This window comes from Phaethon aethereus (assembly GCF_964289735.1).
Source record: "Phaethon aethereus genome assembly, chromosome: 4".
Classification (NCBI taxonomy): Eukaryota; Metazoa; Chordata; class Aves; order Phaethontiformes; family Phaethontidae; genus Phaethon; species Phaethon aethereus.
In genome coordinates this window covers 36997304-37016022 of record NC_138578.1, presented here as the reverse complement: position 1 = coordinate 37016022, position 18719 = coordinate 36997304, and positions in this window count along the sequence as shown.

Here is an 18719-nt window from a genome sequence, read left to right as displayed (position 1 = left end):
ATGAAGTACTGGTGTTAGCACAGAATTTTCTTGCTCACAGTGAAATCCTCTGTAGGAAACCGGAGTAGAGGGGAATAACTTACATGAAAAGGGGTGGGATTTCTAGGGGGGTGGAGGTTGGTGTTTGTTTTGTTTTGGTTTTATTTAGAAGTGTTTATTTCTTTTTATAATTTGGAATCATGAAAGGAAAATTAGATTTGGCTCACAGTTCTAGCACATCTTCTCTGTACTGGCACTTTCCTTCAAAAACAGCATTTATTCCACTGTTTATTGCTGTGAAGAGAGATCAGAAAGTCTCCTGCAGAACCTGTATTTCTTCCCTGGACTTCTGCAGGAATCTACTGACATGGGGCAAGTGGTTGCCAGGGTATTCTTTTTGTGCCCTGATTTGGTTTGGAAATTAAAGGCTATGCGCTATTACTTGGAATAATACTTGTCCTTTTTGGCTCTATAATATGCTGTCCCAGTTCTAAGTGTTGTGTTTGGTTTTTTTAATTGTATTCTTTAACATTTGATTTGCATGTTCATTTCCTTCCCAGCAGTTTTTTCTTCCAGTTGACAGTGATGTGAATATCACATACATTTCTATAAGTATTATTTATTACACATCAAGATTATCAGATGTTTAAGTGCTTCTCTAGTGCAAAGTAAGCCTAGAGAGTGAGTTGTGATACAATATATCTGGTCATTTAGGACACACAATGACATTATATTTGTCCATGTAAGTCATAAGGTGAAGCAAAAGAGGAGGATCTGGCCCATTTCCATGCTTCCAGGAAGTGTCACACTGCAATGTCAGTTAAAGTAATCTTGAATAGGAGTCTAATCTCAAATAATTAGTCATTTATTTCATAAAATTTGATGTTGTCTTCTGTATATGATCAGATTATACAAATTTCTACTGCAAACCTTGGGTTTGGTTTTATACTGTACATAATTGCAGAGAAGTAAGAAAATGGTTTTTTCTTTGTAACATAATTCAGAAAAGTGTAACTGATAACAGTGATAAATTTTAAGATCACTCTTTGCTGTATACTAAAGCATACAGTGTAAGCCATGCAGCTAGAATGCTGTCATTTGCTGGCAGCATGAAAGTTACACAGAACAGTATGTCTTTGGCAACTTGAAGGCTTACAGAAGTAAATCTTTAAGAGCCAGTTTCATTTTAGTCCTGTTAGGTAAGAATTAAAGTGCTATGCCTGCTTTAAGTGACATCAATTTAGCCATCAATAAAACCTTCAATACGCTCTGATTTAATGTCTTTTTTTTCCATTCTGGGTTTTGTAGTAAAAGAATAAAAAATAACTACGTATGGTGCACCAGGGGAGGTTTAGATTGGATATTAGGAAAAATTTCTTCACTGAGAGAGTGGTCAAGCATTGGAACAGGCTGCCCAGGGAGGTGGTGGAGTCACCATCACTGGAAGTGTTCAAAAAACGTGGATGTGGGGCTTCGGGACATGGTTTAAGGGGCATGGTGGCATTGGGTTAATGGTTGGACTTGATGATCTTGAAGGACCTTTCCAACCTTAATGATTCTGTGATTCTCTGAAAGTTAAAGTCATTTAGGATTAAAATTGATGACTGTTTCCCATAGTACAGTAGCAAATATTTTTGCAGGTCAGCCATAATGGAGAAAATACCGATAGCTGTTTTATTAAGAGCTTCCTATCTGTGTGAAGGGATGCAGAATTGTTCATGAATTTTCTCTAACGTGTTTGAAAAAAAACATTGAAACCTCTCTGGAGTTAAGTATGTGGTCTAGGACAGGTTCTGGATGGGAGCTCTGTAGGTGGAAAAAAGCTTAAGAGTTAAACTAGTTTTGGTATGTCTTACTGGGAGCAAATTAAAGGGATATTTCTGTCCATGGCACAAAACTGACATTGGTCACAATGAAATCAATGGGAGTTCTATAATTGATTTTTGAAGCCACGGTTTCGCTCAGTGTGGTGGTGTTTGGTTTTTTTCCTCAGTTGAGTTGGGAAAACTCAGTCTGGCACATCATGTATGTGAGTATCCACACAATTTTTTTTTGTGGACAAGATGCATCATTCTTTTTTAGATGAGGCTTCTAGATTTTTATTAGTACACCTAAGAAAATGGTGAGAATTTGGAAATTAATGAATGCCATTAAGCCTGATCAGCTGAAAAAAGTCAACCTGCAATTTTGTTCTATAAAATTTAACACTAGGTTAGCAGGACTTGAAACTAGCATAAATATGACTTTCAATGGAAGCTGTTCCATAAGCAGAATGTGCAGTTGGTGAATCACTTTATTCCTTTGAAAGCAAACAAGTCTTTGGCTGAAATGAGCTTGAAGGCTGCATGGAGAGAGAAGCTTTTTGACTTGGTTTTTGTCTGTAGTTCAAAAACTTGGCAGATGGGGAACTACAGATATCACTGGTGGTCAATTAGGGAGAGCTTGTCACTTCGGGAGACTCCATCCGATGCTTCTTTAATGGCGTCAGTTTTCTGGCTTTTATGTCTTGAAGCCTTACAAGTTTAGTTCTGTGTTTAAGTCAGAAGTTGGCTGAAAACTTGCAAAAAATTGGGTGGAAAAGAAATGGCCATCCCTGTCTAAAGATGATCCTTCCAAGAATTTTGATGCACAGAGGGGAATCTGTATTTGTTGCTTTGATTTTCAGTAAGCTGTAAGCAACCTGATTGCAGGGCTAGCAAAATGTAATTGCTTCTGTGAACGCTTTTTGACCTGCATTTTTCCTATGCTTCCTTATCTTAAAAAGTTCATCAGGAGTCATGCAGTATTGTCATTTTATCTAGGATGTGTCAGTAACTTGAAAAATATCAGCATAAGCATTCACAAATATTGATGTTGGAAATGAGATGTTTTCCAGCAAAATGACTACATCTAACCATGAGAATTTTCTCTTTAAAAATATCTGACTGCTGCTTTACAGCAAATGGTAGAATACATACTAATTAAAGATAACCTTTATAGGGTTTGCTTTAGATGGGAAATGAGGAGCTTCTAGAAGTGGACTTGTTTTTTTCAAAAATGTTCTCTTGAAAATGTTTTTAAAGATTTTGACTTGAGGGGTTTGCAGGATCAACCCATAGATGCTACTGTTTTCCTGTTGTTGCTTGATTGAAACTATGTAGTATCAGGTTGTAATGTTTAGTTGTGAAACTTCTAAGTCAGTAACATATTAACTTCCTTCAGGTGCATCTTATCACCAGGCTTTTGTTAACCTTTCTTTAGGTTTTTTTTTAATATAATGAGTACATAAGCCCCAAATGTGTATCTAATGCATGGATTAATTGGGGCACTTGCCTGCAAATCAGACCTCAACAGTACAAACAATAATTAAGCTAAATGCTTGTCTCCGGGTAAGGAAGACTGAAATCATTGACAAGAAAACTACAGGTGAAAATTAAGAAATCTTCAGTTTGCACAGACTTGGGAAAACTACATTGTGATCGGGTTTTTTTTGTGTATTGTGATGTTTTCTTTTTCTATCCTCAAATGCCTGCACCTTACGCTTGTGTTTAAGAAGTGCAGATAATGTGTGTGAAACACTTGTTTCTGCCAACATTTTTTTGCAACCTTTCTGCTTTATTTTTAGGGAGAGCATGTGTCCCTGCAAGACACCTCACCGTTACTCTCTGCTGCAGGTACAACTCTTGGGCTTTCAGATGCTGCAAATGTTTTGGTTTGTTGTTTTCCCAGCAGATGCATTGCTAAGAGGAAGGCTGAAGGGTTAAGCCCTCCAGAACAAGGCAGGGTCAATGCAGCATCAGTATGAATTACGAATTCCCAGGGCTACACCTGGAGAAGAGAGAGACTTCCTAGAGACAGATAAGAGTGAGCTATAATTAACTGAAATCTCTCAGGAAGGTGAAAAGGACAGTAGAAAAACTAAGACTAGAAGAGACCAGAGCTATGACATCTGAACGACAATATTTGAAAGCATGCTACATTTACCTGGCAGTCTTGAGGATAGGAGATATTTCTGGATTAGATGAATGCTGCATGGGTATAAAGGAAGGAATGGGAGAGAATAGTGTGCTAATGCAGGTGCAGTCAATGGTGAAAATGAAAACGTGGGCATCCTGATGCAAATTCTTCTGACAGCAGCCTGTAAATGCCTTTCTGAGAAGCACTGGCATTGTATGTATCTGAATGTTCCAGTACCCTTGTTCTCTGAAGTATAACTCAAGATACTTTAGAAAATTCCTTGGCATGTGAAGAATTGCAGAGCAATGCAGAGTGAGGAGTTTTGCTACTGCAGTGGAATTTTTACGGAGGAAGCACTTGCAAGTACAATTCTAATCAGGGCTTCAGAGTAAAGAGTGAAGCCAAAGTTTGCGTTGTGAATAGCTTAAAAAGATAGTGAGGCTGACTTTACAATTGATTGAATGCAAGGATTACCTTACAGCATTGAGTTTGCTTTTTTCTGACAGGCAAATGGTGAGTTGTAGAATGAGATGTGAGTTTATAGCACAGGCTATCACACTGACAGGATTCATTGCTGTTGGGAGACGATCATGTGATGAATAAGGCGTAGCTCGTGCAATCAGAAGAACTTTTGTGTTGCATCCAACAGCATTCTTTTTTTCACTAGGAAAATACACCACTAATCTTAACATGTTTCAACTATTTCCAAGTTAATCCCCTTGACAAGCAAGCTTCCTGCATTGAGAACTAGAGATCTGCTCTCAATAAAGCAGCAGTATAGAGTATGAATAGAAAGATTCCATACAAAACTTTGAACATGGCTTCAGCTGCCAGATGAGTCAAATTTCATGTCCTGTAAGTATATTAATTCTTTTCTGTTCATTCAATTTCTTTTCTTCTCATGCAACATGGTAATGAACATGCTTATTTCTTTGAAAGCTTGGCAATGCAAACCTACCAGAATCGATCAATTCTGTTAATGACTTTGTTCTATTTTGGAAGTGAAAATCTCAGTGAATGAGTTGTATTATTCCATGTTGTTCTAAATCAGTGTTAAAGAGGAAATTTGAAAGTAAGTAGCGAGTCAAACTCATCGTGGTAGCTAAATGAAATTGTAGATAAAAATGCTTGCTGCTAATGGAGCAAATGTAGTGAAATGCAATGTATTTGTCTTCCTGAGCAAACCCTTTTGTACCTAATTTGTAAGTGAGGTTGTAAATGTCCTTTAATTACCTAAGGAGGAAAAAAACTACTCCTGGTGTTACCCAGTTTCTTAGTGGTGTTGGTAGTATGTGGTTGCCTGGTCAATGATGCGGTTTTTCTTGGGCCATTAAAACAGGATGACTGTGCTTAACATGGCACAGTGTTTCAAACTTTCACACCCTGAAGGAAATGTCCACATGCTTTCCAGCACCATAGCCCTGTGGTCTATGGCAGTGCTTTTTTTTTTTTTTATAGTAGTGTTCTCTCACACGGGTTTCAATTTCTCCTTGATTTTTTTTAGGCAACTGTAGCCTGTAATGGGGAAAACAATGCTAAGAAATTGGAAGCCATCCCTAGCCTGTATCTCCAGCCTGATTAATTATGACCTGGTAACTTCTTTCTTTTCCTCCTTTCCCCCAAACTTCTCCTGGCTTTCTTCCATCAATAGCATCCCCATGGAGCCTGTGAGATCCTCAGCTGTTCTGGAGAGCTTCATGTTGTGCAGGCACAGTGTACAGTGCTATGGATTGCTCTTCCAGGTACCCCCATGGCTCTGCCTTGCTGCATCAAACATGGTGACTGAACTATGCGGTGGGAGCATTTTGTGATCGGAGATTTTTCTTAGAGATGGGAAAATACTGGCTGGGTAAAATCTTATTTTATCTCCTGATGGGCAACCTGATGTTGACAGATAACTGTTCTCCCTCCATCCTTTCAGGGCTTCTCACCCCACTTGAGTGATACTTCTACTAGCAACACGCAACACTGGTTTTAGTAACAAAATCTGAAAACATTTTTCGCATTCTTGGCAAAATAAAGGCAAGCGGTAAAGCCTAAGACTGAATGAGAGACACACCAAGGAAACCTAAACCCAAGTCCGAAAGATGTTGAGGTAAATCATGTCTGTGGGCTTTTTCTCTTTAACCTCCTGTTCTGCTCAGCATCATGCTCAGTAACAGTTTATTAGCCTCAGCTTACTCTAGAATAAGTTGAGATTGACCCACTTGAGACTGTCCTGGCAAATGCTTTGTATTGGTGAAGCTGATCAGGAAAAGATGTGGAGGAATGGCAAAATCTATCTGCTAGTGAAAGGCTGTCCTCCCTGTGATGGGAAAACGTCTAGCTTCTCTGAGTGTTTACATAGTGCTCTTTACTATTCTTAATTTCTTAAACCCCATGAATAGTTGCTATGACTAGCGTAGTAAAGAGATCTAGTGTTGCAGGTAATACAGGTCTTAAAATAGTGGACAGAACTTCTAAACTGTCTTAAAATTGTGTCCCTGGGAATATCCCAGGACATAGAAGGCTTGCAATAACATTGTCTTTCTTACTATTAAAAAATTGCAGACAAAACCCCACTATTCATAACGGTCACAATGAGGAAATGGGAAAACTTTCTGTTCCTCAGAATACTGCATCTCCACCCATGTCTTTAAAAAAAAAAAGTGCCTGAATGTTGCTGTTCTGTTCAAAGAGAAAACCAAAGGGGTGCTGGGGTGGGTGGGTGTGTAGGAAATGAATAGCCAGAGCATAAATGTCCACGTGCTGTTCTGTAAATGTATGCCTGATACCCTGTTTGTACCAAGGCGGTTCATGTGAAGTGAGTATGATGATAACTGATATCTGTGGAGAGAGGCATGTCTGATGTGAAAAACTAAACTGGTGATTATCTGTGGGAGACACCCTGCAATTAACCAGGAGGAGCCAGCACATCTTAAAGTAACACAGCTGTTGTCCTTCATACCTCAGGGCAATACTGTGCTTTCACACTGTCCTAGTTTTAAGACATGTCAGTTCACACATTTTTTTAACATGGTGTGTTTCTCTGGTGTAGACAGGGCCGAAGTAATATGCCGTGGAATTTAGAAATCTTCCCGTATGGACAACATACTTTGCCAAGAACAGGAAACCTCATACTCTTTCATCTTCTCTCCCATGGTTTTTGTTGAAAGGTTTTCCTGCATATTCTCACATGCAGTTCATGTAAAGTCACTTCTCTCCCTCAGTAGAAGGGGAACAAAATTAGTATTAAGCAAGAGAGGGTAAAAGTAATGTTCCCTGAGACTTTACCTGGGAAAGATTAAAAAATATTGGCTTCACTTTTTGTTGGTAAGCAGATACAAAGTAGATACACTTAGATAAGCCCCTCACAAAAATGCATTTGATGTCTCAGCTTTTTTAAATTCGTTTTCAGTGCGCTCAGATTTCTTTAGGCTGCTGTAATTTCCCCCTGTGCTGAGGCTGATTCTGGCACTGGTGCAGCAGAGTGAAATTCTGCTTTCCCAGCTCCTCGGCACACCATGTCATCTCCCAGCATCAGCCTGCCCCTTCCTCCAGGTGTGCCCAAAGCCTGTTTGTCTCCTGTTTGTTCATGAGCAGAATAAAAAGATAAACTGTTGTTTCCCTCCTGTGCACCAGAGACCGTCAGGGAGGTGAGTGTACTGCAGGGAAAGAAGGAATGGTTTTCTTTTTTTCTTTTGGGGCTTAGAGTAAGAAAGAGATCACCTGCTGGAAACTCTGGAGCTGTATTTATAAGGTCATACCTTCTAAAATTCACTGTGGAGTTTCTAGAAATGTGAACTTTGGAAGTGCTTTGCTGACAACTTTGTCGTTTCTCCTGTCTGAAGGCATGGCAACAATAAAAATAATGTTTGTGATCAATCATATGCTGCATTGAGTGTGGAGTTGGCGTTTTTGTATGCTTTCCTCCAACGAGTTTGGTGTATTTTTTTTTCCTTTGAAACAGAACTGGGCAGCATTGCTGATTCACTCCATTGGGTTTATAAATTTTATTTGGCAAGATCAATGCAGTTTAGTGAAAAGAAAATCTACAGCTGAATATAAAGTGTGGCTGGTGTTGCTCACCGTCTTCCCTACAGCAATCATTGTCCTTAGCAAGCAACTGGCCTGAGCAGTAACTAATCATAGCACCACGGGATCCTGCTCCTGGAGCTATGACTACAGGACTGTATGACTACGGTTATCCACAAAGCTTGTTCCTTACAAATTGCATTCTCTCTGGTGGTTGGTAGGATGGTTTTGCATCCAGGCTGCTGGTCTAAGATGTTAGTGTTGAAATATTTTTGCTGTTCAGAAACTTTTTTCGCGTAGTGCTGAGGGTGGTCCAATCCTCTCAGCCCTGGGGACTGTGTTCCAGTTTGGAGGTTTCCTCACCGGTACAGAGGTAGACCCTGCCTGTGCTGCTCCATATGTGTCCCACCTCTTGTCTCCCTTTCCTAGGGACAAGTGGCAGTAACAGCAGCTTTGGCAGTGCAATGCAGTGTCAACTATTTGGAAATGTGCCCAGCTGTTTGGGCTGTTTGCTGCCTGATCATCTCTTCAAGTTGCGCCAGGGGAGGTTTAGATTGGATATTAGGAAAAATTTCTTCACTGAGAGGGTGGTCAGGCATTGGAACAGGCTGCCCAGGGAGGTGGTGGAGTCGCCATCTCTGGAAGTGTTCAAAAAATGTGTGGATGTGGCGCTTCAGGACATGGTTTAGGGAACATGGTGGTGCTGGATTAATGGTTGGACTTGATGATCTTAAAGGTCCTTTCCAACCTAGTGATTCTGTGATTCTGTGATTCCCTCTCCCCTCTGGGAAAAGGGGTAGTAGGCCAAATGAAAAACATGCCAGATCCAGCCAGGCCACCGCTTTGGCCTGCCCTGCCAAACTTGGTTGCGTACCAGAGCTCCACCAGGCATGTTGGAGTGACACTCTGTGGCCACCAAATTCCAAGTGCTGCTGATGGGCACTGTGTCAGACTTTTGCTGTTTCTTCTGGAGCAGTGTACCTTCTGGACTCCAGGACTGAAATCCTGGAGCCTTCAAATTCTCACAAGGTCAATTCTGGCTCCAGTGAAACCCTGCGAGACAACTGGCCATGGCTGATGCCTGTAATAGCACAGCTTCCACTCAAAAAGCCCAGCCCAATCTCCCTTTTCATTAAAAATGTGAGAGTTTTATGCCAAACCTAGCATGCTCCACAACTTAACCAACTACTTTGCATGATGGACATTAAGCTAGAAAAATAAAGCACATGCACACTCCTGAAGAAATAAATTTTGGGAAGCTAAGTTTGCAGCTCCTATTTCACATTTTTTTTTTTTCTTCATTTTAAATGAAGCATCAGGACATCAATGCTGTGAATTGCAATGTATGTGTGGCGATCCTTGCTGCCGCATCCCATAATGGAAGGAGGAGAGGTAAGTGTTTCTTGTATATGCTCTGCTCTGAAGTTTTCTTTGCCTTGCCAAAATCACTTCATTGGCATTTTCTCCAGATCAGGCTCATTGGAGCCATGTGTTTGTTTTCCATTAGTTGCCTCAGTTAATAAGATGAGTTTCTTTCTTATTAAATATTGCATTTTAAGTGAAAAAATAATACACTTCTCCAATGGTCTGATAAATTGTTGGAAGATGATTTGCTTGCTTTGCCTCATGCTCTTCTTTTCATGTATTTTCCTTTTTTTTTTTTTGTTCATTTCATTCCTTTTCTTTGAGCGAGTCTTGCTCACCCATGCACCAAGTTTAATGTCTTTTCACGTACGTCGTGCTGCACACAAACTGTGAGAAAGAGGTTTGCTGTTTTCTCCCACTGTAAGCTGAAGTCTGGCATGCGGTCTGTCAGGGAGAGCCCAGCTGACCTGTGTGCTGCGAACAGGACACTGGAGGTACCAGGGACAGGAGGATGATAGGTAAAAAGAGCAAGGGGTGGTTAAGCAGCAGCATTATCATCTGTCTCGGCTGATTGCCTGACTCACTTCCTAGCTATCTCTACCTTTTCCACATCTGTTCTGGGGTTTTGCTCCTTTAGCAGAAGGAAGTAAAAATAACTAACTAAATAAAAAAAATCAGAGTGCACAAGAGAATAAGCATTGAGAAATAATGCTGAAGTGCAATTTTTTCATGTGCTCTTTGTGTCCTATAAACCCACCACAGAAGTAGGACCATAGGATCAAGCCTTCCAAACTTCATACTATAAAGCTTCCTCTACCAAGACCTTCATTTTTACTCTTTTCCCCGTTGCAAAGATTTAAGCCAATAGATAAGTTTTTCTTCATAGCCCAAAGGTTAATAAATCCACCCGACATCTACCTGCGGGGAAATTAAAAAGTTACATTGCCCTTATGGCTGCATTTTCTAAAATGTCTTTTCTCTGCCAGTACTTTTGGTCATAAGCTCTTTGCAGCAAATTCTGCAGTCATATTTGTGCCTTGAAGCTGTAGTAACGGGAGACTTGGTTTGTACCATACTGAGCGGTTTCATTTTTCAAAGTATAATCAGTTACAGTCAGTTAATATTAATTGAGGTGAGGCAGACAGAGAGGGCAAGCGAGGCATGCTGGGATGTGATGTTCTGATTCCTTTTAAAATGTTCTAGCAGCGTTAATGTACTTCTGCTTTCTTTCATGTCCTTCCCCAGCTCAGAAAGCGATGAACTGGGAGATCAATATTTGTTCTGTCTAAACACCTGCTTAAAACTCCAGTTTGAACCATTTCCTCATTTTTGCCCCCTCATGTTTTCTCGACGTTTCTTCAAAGAGGGAAAAACCCCCAGGCTGAGGTATTAGCCCAAGTGTTTTGTCTCTCTAACAGAGAGGTCAGATAACATGAAGTGCCTTCTGGACTTAGGCATACAAAAACTCCCCACATCAAACGGCTGCTTTGGATCTAGGTTTTGAAGAGGGAATTGCATCTCCCAGCACTCTCATGAGGCTTTCTGATACCTGAATTGATGAGCAGGGAAAAGCCAGGCACAAGTTCACAGAAGAGTAATTCAGTAGGAAATCAAAGCCTCCCAAGGAAGAATCTTAACGCTCTTTCTCCTTCCCCAAAAGATACTTATTTTCCCAATGATCTCCCGATCTTGGGGAGTCACTCGCCTCTTATCTGCAACAGTTTGATGTCCTCGGCTATCCCACGTTGCTGCCCGTGACTTGGGTGCAGGGGAGAGCTGCGGTCCCTGGGGTGTCACCCCTGTACGGGCCTGGCCGCAGTGCCCCAGCTGAGGGCAGCTGTTGGCAGGAGCCTGCCTACGTCCCAGCCCCTTGCAAGTCACCGCCTGGTTTAGTGGTACAGATTCAGTCGGTTAAGGTTAACTCACATGAGCGTGAACCGGACCAGATGAAATGCTGTCCTGGGTCTCGTCCTGCGGCTGCGGGGCAGCGACCCGCGCAGGAGAGCGGCGAGAGGCGAGTCGTGCACCACTGGCGTGATGGCCAGGCATCCTCTCAACATTTTTCTCTGCCCCAGCTTACTCTCCGCGGTGCTCGGGTAATTGCCCTTGTGCTCACTGACAGGAATTTCAATACATCTCCCTTTCCTTAACCTTTCCGCTTTACAGTTTATTCCTTGTTTCATGACTGACTGTTTGAAATGGGACACGGAGACGCGTACCAATGGAAAACCAAAGGACAGGTCCCAGACTGGGCTGCTACACGCTATTAACGGCAGGGCTTGCAGCCAGTGAGTTCACTTGGTTATGCCAAACCCAGATTAGACAGTACAAACCCTGACAATTTGGTATTATGTTCCGAAGAAAGTATTCCAAGTCTATTTTTTTAGTGGGGAGAGAAGACGGTGTTTTGCAGGAAAGGAATAACTAACTTTAGCTCTTGAGCAAACACAGAGCATCTGCCTAATATGCGTTACACATATCCAAGGAAATATAGGCAAAAAAGGTTTATTCTGGAACTTACGGGATGAAATCCTGTCCCGTTAGAGTAAATGGGAGATTTGCCATTGACTTCAGTCAGGCCAGTGTTTCACCCAATACTTTTTACATATGTTTTTATATGTTATGATAATTCATGAATGAACTAAAACAATCCCCGTAGAGAATATATGAGGATTGTTGTTCTCGACCTTTGGGGGAGCAATCTTCATTTGTTGCTTACTATACTGGGATTTTTCCAAAGAGATATGGATGGAGAGTCTTTACTACATTAACGATACATACTTCTGTCTTGTATCTCTCTCTTGTATAGACCATCAACAGCAGCGTTACACAGAGGTTAGCTGAGAAGGGAGTACAGATGGGAAGAAAATGTCTGCAACCGGATCTGAAGGGGGCTGAGGTGATGTCTGTATGGGGGTTGTAAGCCAACAAGAAAGCAAAGAGAGTATCTTGCCCTTTGAGCATGTCTATCTTAGGTTGTTCCAAGTGTGCAATCCAAAGGCCTGGTTGGATTTCTAGTCTCATTCTGGCTGGATTTCTAAATGCTCAGGACAGCATTGGTAGCCAGGAAAACCTTTCTTTTTTGTTGTTTTTGTTTTTGTTTCTATTTGTTGCCTGGCCAAGAGATTCTGATGAATCCTTCTGGAGACAGGTCTTGTCGTTTCATCCCAGCCTTCACCTCCCCAACAGCAGGTTCTTTCAACAAGTTACTTACGAAGATGCATCTTCCATCTGATCAGAAACTGACACCCGTGGAGATTATGAGCTGGTTTTATCCCCAGGGCGTAGTGCCTGTGCTGCATAGTCTGCTTTGACGACTACTTGTCTTGATTTGAACATGTTGGTTTTGGCCCAGGAAGTTCCAGCAATCCAAGTGAGCCTGTCCTTTCCTGGCCCAGCCACCGGTTAGTGCTGGCCCTTGGCCTGGAAGGCTGCTAATGTGAGAGAAAAAGGGGTAGCTGGAGAGTCATTTTCTGTTCCAGATCTTTGACTTGGAAACTTGCTTTCTTCTCTTGGTCAGAACGTCTTGGGTGGAGCGAGTAAGTGGTTTGGAGCTCTGGCAAGGAGAGAAAGAGGATGAAGCTAGTGTCATGCTATTTTCTCTTGCAAGACTTTTGTTAGCAGGCAAGTGGGGGAATCCTCCATTACTGTAACTGCGATCAGTTTAAATATTCAGTGAACTGGAGTAAGAAGTGTGCACTCAGAGAAGATAAAACATAGCTAATATAAAGCCTATGTAAATTAGAGTGTGAGAAGACATTATGAACAACTGGTAGGAGAAAAATGTCAGTGACGCTGTTGACTGCAGAATGCAGAAGTCCCAAGCCTTTGGTGACAAATCTGCATTGCCCAGCTCAGCTGTGGAAGCAGCAGAGCTGTTTGTTGGGTGGTATTGTGCGCAAGTGAATAAGCTTCTTTATTCAGAGCAACTTGGGTGTCTTCCATACCTTTGGTATGACTAATTCCCAGCCATGATAATTTACTTCCATGCAATTGAGAGCTGTCTATATTTCCAAATGGATCCTCCAGTTATGACTACACGGCTGTTATTTGTGCAATTAAAGAGGTGTATTTTAAATGAATAAGAAGATTTAATTGCTCATTGCAAAGGACTTGCATCTGTTTAGCAGCCTAAGAATGTGCAATTCTGAGTGCCCCAGATTTTTCATTTCCCTGGTACACTATTGAGTCCTGACTTCCAGTTGGTACTTCTGCTATAGCTTTGTCAGGCAATTAATCTAGGCAATAATGGCATTAAACATGCAGTAAATAAAGCATTTCAGATAAATGCTTTAGTGCTCAAGCAAAGCAGCCCATGGGGATATTTCAACTCATTCTGATTTCCTTTAAAGATTATCTTGGCCACAAAGTACTATTATTTGTCCTTGCGATATGAATTTTTGCTGGAAAGTTTTAACACAAGTTCTCTTGTATCATATTGTCTTATAATAAATTATCATGGTTTGGCTGACGTTCTGGTTTAAGTCTGCTCTAAAACAGAAGGAAGGAAAGTAGCCTAAAATAGCAATTAGAAGAGAGGTTTGAGGGTCATGAATTATTTTCTATTTCTGTCACTGGTTTAGGTCTCGGCTCAGAATGTCTTCAAGTCACAGGAAACCCTTTTATTAATTTCAGTAGGTTTTGGATCAGGTGCATTCAGTCTGACCTTGGACAAGTCAGGTGCCTTCTGTGCTTGGGAATGAAAAGTGCATGCTCTGCTTACCCCTCCGACAGCATCGCTCTAAAGCTTCATTCATTCACATCTGTAGAGAGCTTTAGGACTCGCAAACGAATGCCACTTTTTAAAGTACAAACTGTTATTCCAGTGCAGATTAATTCATTTTACCTTCCCACCGGCTGCCAACAATCTGTTTAGCGCAATGAAATCCTGACAGCCTGTGTCAACAACTGAGAGCAGCTCTTTCATGACAGAGGGAGAACAGAAAGAGAGAAAATGCAGACCTGAACTCTTCCCCTTACAGAGAATTTCTTTGTCTATGAAAATAAAAATTGTGGCTGTCATTTAAAAAGGCCCTCTCATAAAAGAAATGCACGTTAAATTAAAACTGCTGTTATTTTTTTCATTCCATTGCAATACGGACCCCTCCTGGTTCTTGATGAAGAGCGAGGTGAAATATCGCATGACTGAGCCACAGAATAAATAGCAGGCTGTTCCAAGCACATAAGCCAAAATGAGCGTTCAGAGAGAGATCACTGTGTCATGAGCTCATGCTGGCAATATGTTTTTTTTCTATGGGTGTAAACTGAGATTTGAGCCTGAGAGAGACCCTATATTGAGCCTCGCAGGAGCACTTTCATGCGTGTTGTTTTCTTCAGCATCAGCGAGGAAGTTGCGAGCTGCTCCCAGACCTAGAAAAATACCTACAGCCCGCAGCGAGCCCCGCTGCCCGATGGCCTCCTCCCCTTCCCTCGCCCTCCCTCGCCACCACGCAGCAGTAAACTGAAGATGGAGCCAGAGATAAAGCATCCAGATTTTACTGAGGGGACAGCGTCATTTTGCCCTGCGTAACCATTTGGGTCTGTGTGGTGGTCTGAGAGTCTTGCCCGTTTTCATTGGGGACGTGGTGGGCAGGGGCAGGGACAGGGACATGGTGGGCAGGGATGTGGTGGGCAGGGCTGGGAAGCCGAAAGGCAGAGCGAGGTCCCGGCCGAGGCGAGCACAGTGTGGGGCCTGGTGTCCCAGCCCCTGCACGGCAGCAGGGAGCCCATATGTGTTGTCCCGGCAGCAGCTCTCCCAGGGTGGGGGCTGCGGGGTGGCTGTGGCATCCCTGAGGAAGGTCCCTTCCTGGGGACCAGCCCTGAGGCCAGCTGCGGAAATGGTCTTTCCCTGGTTCGTGTGAAGGGAAAAGGATGCCCTGGGCACAGCCCAGAGTCAGCAGAGCACCCCGCTTCTCTGTATTCTCAATTTTCAATCAAGCAAGTACTTTGCTGCCCAGGAACGGACGGTGCTTGAATTCACAAGGATGTTCCTTGGTACTGGCGTGCTCCTGCGGGACGTGAGCAGCACAGGGATGGCTGGTACACACGTGTCCCTCCCCTTCCGTGCAGTTACACCGCCCTGCGCCCGAGGTCCGCTCGGGGTGCAATCCATTGCTCGTCCATTTCCATACCTGAACACCTGACAGTTACTTTTAAGACTGTCATGTCTTTCTTACTGGCAAAGTCTGAAAAGCATAGTAGTAATTCTTTTCCTTGGTGTACTAAAAAAAAGGCTAGTAACTCTTGTTAGGAAAAATTTATTTAAAAATAGATGCATTCTTCTAATCCCCAAAGCGCTGGCACTCGGTTTTAGCGTATGACTGAGGCCGGGGGGAACCCGGCGTTGGGAGCGGCCATCCCCAGCCGTGCTGGCCCCGAGACACCTCCTCTGACGAGCAGGTTTAGGAATCCGGTTTCATTTGCCCAGCAGCATTGTTCAGCGCAGGTCAGCAAAGGGGTGCGTTTCGTGTTATTTTGAAAGAAGCAGCCGTAAAGCCTTTGGCATTGGAATTTGGGAGCAGTGTGGTCAAGTCAGGCACGAACATATGGCAAGTGCAATTGAAATAGGAAGCTAGGCCTACAGGCAGTTCCTGCCTAAAAATAACTGTGTGAATTTAGTCTTCCTATGTTATTTTCTTGTTCCTGTAGTCACATTATAGGGCATGTATGTATATGGGTTTAAAAGTACTGTTTTTCTTTTACAGGTGCCTAGCGGTCTTCCTTTTTCCTCTAAATATGTTGCAGAAGTTTATCTTAAAGCCTTACTGAAAGGCTTGAGAAGCTTCTCCTCCTATCCTTTGTGGCTGAGTTCGTTGTGAAACACGAACACTGATTTCTCTATCTACTGCTGAGTGACACATGAAAGCATTACAGCAGTTAAAGATAACGTAGTCAAAGAGGTGAACACTCAGGAATACGACTGGGAACGATGAAAAGACATTAAAAAAGAGATGTCATTGACAGTTCTGTGTTGGGAAACAATCTGCTTTGGGAAATAGTGCGACCTCCGTGCTTGAAAATTTACAGCTGCTGCAGTGCCGCTGTGATCTCCAGCGTCTGATAGTTGACCAGGGCAGGAGATGCATAACTGAAATTGGTAAAAGCCGGCGTTATTTTATTCTTAAGCATACCAAGAAAAAAAGGTCAGTGGTCAAATACAGCTGGAGCAGGCTGGGAAAAGCAAGCAGGGACAAACAAGCCCCCGGGCCCTACCTTGGGAGGCAGGAGGTGCGGGTTGCCTTGCTGACTCCCTGCGTGGCTGTGGGCGCGCCGAACTCGCGCGCAGCATGGAGATCTTCACCCCAGTGCATTCGCTGTGCAAAGACACCAGTTTGGCTCTAGTAACCGTGATGGTGGGACAGTTGGGGCTTTTCCAGCATGTAACCCACCCCTTGGGTCTGTTATTTCAGGCTTGGGACCCTGAGGGTGGTGCTGTGACATCTGCAGCTGAAGAGCAGGGCCAGCGTTGCCTCAGGGCGCGCTGTCCATTGCAGGATGCAAAAGTGCCCGATGGTTACGTCATTTAATATCTGCGTGTGTTCCTCCGTGGAATGGTTGAATATCTGTGCGCATTCCTCTGTGGAACGGTGATAATGAACCTTCGCAGCACCATAAAGATTCTGTAAAGATAAACTCCGTAAAAAAGGATGAGGATCTTGGATAATTCAGTGAGAGCAATGTAAAAATAAGATTTCCCTGGGCAGATGTGGAGTGGCTGGAGGAAGCTGGCAGAACTGCTTTTAGATGCAGCTTTTGCATGTCCTGTATTAAAATAGGTAATCAGCACTCATTCGTGGCTTACTTTCAAGCAAATAGAATCCATTAATTAGGATTTGCACAAATGTCTTTTCACACGTAGTAAAAATGGGTGCCTAACCAAAGGCTGCGGGGTGCTCCACTACCACTTAGGGACACGAAATAGGCAGAATTAGGCAGCAGCAGTTTATTGCCAGCTGCCAACAAAAACAAACCTGCTAGAGGAGGGAACACAAACGCCCTCTCCCCTACGGCTTCTGGCGGGTTTCACCCCGTCCAGCCGCACCTCCAGCTGTCACCTCCCCAAAGAAGCGCCTCGTGCTGCATGACACCGCCTGCCCTGAAAACCAGCAGGTCATGGCACCGGCCTACTGGGGCGAGGAGGATTGCTTTGCTTTGTTCCTGTGCATTTACAGCCTTGTCTTAATAGGCTCTTTAAGAAAACAGGCGAACCTTTGAGGATCGTAATTGTGGTAGTGTCAGCTGGAGCACAGCAGCCAAGGCTCAGGCATCCAAACTCCTTATGAAATTATCTGGAAAAGGAGTGCAAAGGCTCAGAAACGGCTGGTGAATTAGTTGCTTTTAGCGTGTGTGCGAGAGAGAGAGAAAATAGCCAGGGGCCTTAATTCACACATGGATTACAGTATATTTTACTTTTAAAAGCAAAGCCTTTTTTCCGATTTATAGCTATTTTAAATAATTACTTAGCTCAAACCAGCAAGGGAATCAGCTGGCATACTGGATTAGCATATTAAGATACAGCTTTATGCGTCGACCCTCCCTCCTCTCAGTGCCACAAGCCTGAGTCCTCGGCAGGGACTTCAGCTGATGAAGTGATAGCAGCAGGTTTCCAGATCTCAAGCATGCTGTGTGGGCCGCTCCTCTGCGATGAGGGCAGCTGCCCTGGGAAAGTGGATTTTCATAGATGTGAAAGCCAGAAAGGAACACTCTAATCATTTAGCCTGACTTCATCTTGCTCAGTAATTCCTGCCTAAAGCCCTGTCACTTGTGGCTGAAATAGAACATGCCTGTTAGCTGTCTAACCTCAATTTAAAGACTGCGAGTGACAGCAAATGCGTCCTGCCCCGTGGCACGCCGTTGCAATCGTTCTTGCTATTTGCATCTTGTTTGCAGTTTGAGCTGTGTTGGCTTTTAACTCCCGACTACTGTATTTTGGCTTGCGGGCACCAGCGGTGCTGTGCGCTGCGTTTGCCAACGTTAGCGTCGGCCAACTGACATCCCTGAAGGGAAATCTGGGAAGAGCTAATTCCCAGCAATCCTCTACTCGATGACTTCTTATGTCTTCAGATACGGTTGTAAAGGTTATGTTTTGCTTGCTGCCAGCCAGCTCTTGCTTTTCAAAGCTTCGAAGTTTAGAGAGAGGGAGGGATTTTGGAAGGGTGGGAAATGCTGGGATACCGCATCCTGTAGGTATGGAATAACTCCTCTAACACTGCACTCACATCCCCGAGTTAAGAGGCTGCATCTGGGTGAAGGTTATCTGTGGATTTAGAGCTCCTGCAACTACAACTGGCCATTGCATACTTCCGGTATCATCTGCGTTTCAGATAAACACATCGGATTTAGTCCTTTTTTGGTTCTCGCCTCCGTGTCTTTTTTTCGTCTGTTCTTCTCCTACACACACAGAATTTGACTACTGGATCTGATTG